This window comes from Galeopterus variegatus, unplaced genomic scaffold, assembly GCF_000696425.1.
Source record: "Galeopterus variegatus unplaced genomic scaffold, G_variegatus-3.0.2 Scaffold2061, whole genome shotgun sequence".
In the NCBI taxonomy this organism is placed as follows: domain Eukaryota; kingdom Metazoa; phylum Chordata; class Mammalia; order Dermoptera; family Cynocephalidae; genus Galeopterus; species Galeopterus variegatus.
In genome coordinates this window covers 300,351-304,264 of record NW_007728172.1, presented here as the reverse complement: position 1 = coordinate 304,264, position 3,914 = coordinate 300,351, and positions in this window count along the sequence as shown.

Here is a 3,914-nt window from a genome sequence, read left to right as displayed (position 1 = left end):
CTATTTTGAGAGTCTTTGTCATTTTGTTTCATATTTGGTGTTGTCTTAACTACTAGTGAAGTAGAACTTTTTCTGTTTAATAATAGAAAATACTTTGTTGTAAATTGTCTTTTGTCTATTTTTCTCTATCAATCTATTGCCCTATAAATTGATTATAGTATTCACCCTTTGATACTGGTGGTATGTATTTTTCCTCTGGATTTCATACTATTAAAAATTACATTTATATTTCTATGAATATAAAATATGTTTATGGCAGGTATTTGGAAAACACAGTACTAAGAAGAAAATAAAAATTATTTTAAATACTACCACTCAGATAGAATATACATTGGGGAAGTTCCCTCTAAATTTCTATATATACATAATATATGTAATATATTTGCTAGAATATAAGTGTATGTACGTGTTTGTAACTTTTTAACTTTTTGTCACTTAAGGTTATATCACAGGAATTTCCCCCTTGTCATTAAATGTTCTTCTAAATGTGTCCTGGACCCTCTCAGGAATGAAAAAAGCCATGGGCCCACTTCCCAGAAAAAAACAAAAAAAGAAACACATAGAAAAGTTGAAACATCATTTCAAGAGGTTCTCAGGTTCATCCATGAACTCCAGATTAAGCACTCTCGGGGTAAAACATGATAATTAGTGTCTGCATAGCAGTCTCCTGTACTAGCTCTCTCATTTATTTAACCACATAACATTGGGTTTAGCAGTACAGGCTTTGGAATCTACAAGCTTGGGTTCAAATTGTGGCTTTACCCCTACTCTGGGGTACCTTGACAAGCTTCTCACCTTGTTAGGCCTATAGTAAGGATTAAATGAGATCATTCGTGTGAAGGCTTAGAAAATTGTCCCGTCCATAGTAAGTGCTCAATGTAGCTCTCATTTTATATACATATATATGTATATATACTTTTGCAGGGGGTGGGGGTGGCTGACTACTAACAGGGACCCTGGACCTTGGTGTTATCAGCACCGTGTTCTCACCAACTGAGCTAACTGGCTAGCCCTCATGTTTTTTTGTTTTTGTTTTTGTTTTAATTCCCTAATTGTTTCCTTAGGATAAACACCTAGAAATAGAATTACTGGGTCAAAGGAGATGCACATTCTTAGGGCTATTGTCATTTACCACCAAGTGTTCTTCTGGAGAGGACGTACCATTAGCTGGATGAGAGGATGCCAAGTTGATTCTGTCCTTGCCACCGCAACATAGTATCATGTATTTGAATCTTTTCCAGTACTGAAAAAGTGGTATCTAATTTCTTTGGTTTAATTTCTTTGGTTACTAGTGAGTGTGAATGTTTGTGTGAGTATGTTGGCTATTTGTGATCCTGTGCCCATTCATATCATTTGCCTTTTTTCCTATTGTGTTGTTTGTTCTTATTAATATGTAAAACTGTTCAATAAATTAATAATATTAGCTCTTGGTTTTATATATGCTGCAGATATTTTTTCTAATTTTGTAACTTCCTTTTTATTTTTTTAAATGATGTTTTTACTATACCAAAGTTTAAAGTTTTTGTGTTGCCATATCTAGTGCTTCCCATTAAGATTTCTTCTTTTACTTTTTTTTTGCTTAGAAAGATTTTCCCCATCCAAAGATGAGATAGATACTTGCCAATATTTTTCTCCAGTATTTGTTGCATTATTATTATTTGTTAACTCTTTAATTTACCTGGAATTAGTTTTGGTGTATGCTGTGTGACAAGGCTATAAATTTATTTCCCCCCAAATAGCTAGCATGTTTTCCAAGTACTATGTTGTTGTCTCTCCCTTCTACATATTTTCTTTGCTCTGGTAGGCCAGATCCTCCTGGTGGCAGCAAGAGTAACTGTGAGGCAATGGAGGAAGTGAAATGACCCAAGCCAGTTCACCAGTGTCATCACATCTGGAGAACAAGCTCTGTTTCCTAATCCTGGAGGTTTTTCCCACATAGTGAGGGAGATCAGAAAGAAGAGAGGAGGCAAGAACACCTGCTTCCTTTACACTGACAAAAGCCACATCAGCAGGAGTGACAACAAGTCTGTAGGTCCTAAGAAGACCCCAAGATCGCAGGTGTAGCACTGTCCTGATGATTTACAATCCCAGCCCATCTCTGTTTTTGCTCCTTGCCCATTGCACAAATCGTCTCCCAAGTCCCTCCCCAAACCCCGAGAGGAGCTGGTTGGATGAGTAGGTCTGCCTCTAATTACAGCTTATTTAATTTGATTGTGGATTTTAATATCATTAACACGAGGAAGGCTTCTGAGACAAGCAGGAGCCGTGCCTGCACAGTCGGGCTTCAGCTGGATCCTCTGCCATTTGTGTCCTTGGCTTATCTCAGCCTGTGGTTTCAAGAATGTAAAAGCTCAGCCTTGCCAGTCCTTATCTTGTCTGTTTCTCCACGTGTCTTCCCTGGATGTGCTCGTGTAACATTTCGGTACCACGTTACATTGTACATCTTTCTTTTACCTACAAAGGCCTAAATAAAAACTTAGAATATTTTTGGTCACAACCCACTTCCTTCAAATCTCTATAGATATTACTGCATTGTTTTCTGGGGTTTAGTGTTTTGGAAAAGTGTAATGGTACATTATTTTCCTTAATGCTGGCAGGAGCTCTGCCCTCATGGAATTTATAGTCTAATGGAGAAGAAATAAATTATTTGTGATTTAGAGTGCAATATGCTCTGAATTTAGTCTTATTATTCAGATTTTCTGTCATTTTCATGAGATTTGGGGAGGAGGACATACAAACACCTGGGCTCAGTCCAACACTGGGCAATGGAAGCCACCCCATCCCCTCTGTGTCAGAAAAGGAGGTAGGGAAAAGTTTCCCATAAGAAGAAGTTGCTCTATCTTGGCTCCATAGGAGAGTAACCCTGGGCTAAGACTGAGCCTTGATTTCAGCCTAAAAATTCCAATGTTGGCTTTCACAACTCTACTGGTTATCACATTATGGTCACTCCAGAGAGCTAGATGCCTCCTCAAGAGGCACAACCTGGTACACAGAGAAGTTTTCTTCTTTTCTACGTGCATCCAGTGACTGACAAAGTTGAGTCTTCATTCCTGAGAACTCTGAATTTGATTTGCTTGGGGATAAACCTGTCTGAAGCAGGGAATCGCAGCACTTTATTTCTTCTTAGTCCTTTAATCCTAATGCCAGGGCTTTACTCATAACACTTCATAAATCTGAAGCCACTGAAATAATCCTCTCCCCACCTGCCAATAACTTCTTAAACACACATTTTTCACAGACTTTTCTCAGCCCAGCTTTCCACTGCCCTCTTTAACGCCCATCATGGTGCAGTTTCAGCCAGGTCCTCGTGGGTCAGGTTGATGAGCCTAAGACTTCCCTGTGCCTCAGATTCTTCTTTTGTAAAAATCAAGCTTATAAAAATAGTATCAATCTCACGGCTTTGCTGTGAGAATCAAATGAAATAATGCGCACGCACTTGCCCGGTACCTGGCTCAAAAACCGCTGCTATTGTCACTACCTTCTACTTTAAGGCTGCCCATACCAATCATAAGAAAATTGTTTGCAAATTCAATCCAGATCTTGTGTCATGCCACCAGAGACTGCTCGTATTAAGTCAGGCATCCCCTTGGTGCGCAGGGTTGCAGGCCATTTGGGCAGTTTACTGTATCTGGGTTTATGTGCATGCCCCGATAAGCTTATTTTTTTCCTACTTTATGTGTCTGGGTCTCCAGATTTCATTATCAAAGAGGCAGAGCCCGTGAGAGAGCTCCTGGGCAGCCAGGCGCGGTCTTTCCTCTTCTCTTCCTTTGTCAGGTCTTTGTTCCGCCGCTGGCTACACTCTAACAGCACCACTCACTGGGGATGACGAGGGGGGGACCGGGCGGCGGGGCGGGGCCTGCGGGGCTCGGGGCCGGCTCGGCGACCAGGCGCGGCGATTGGGCTCGGCCTGAGAG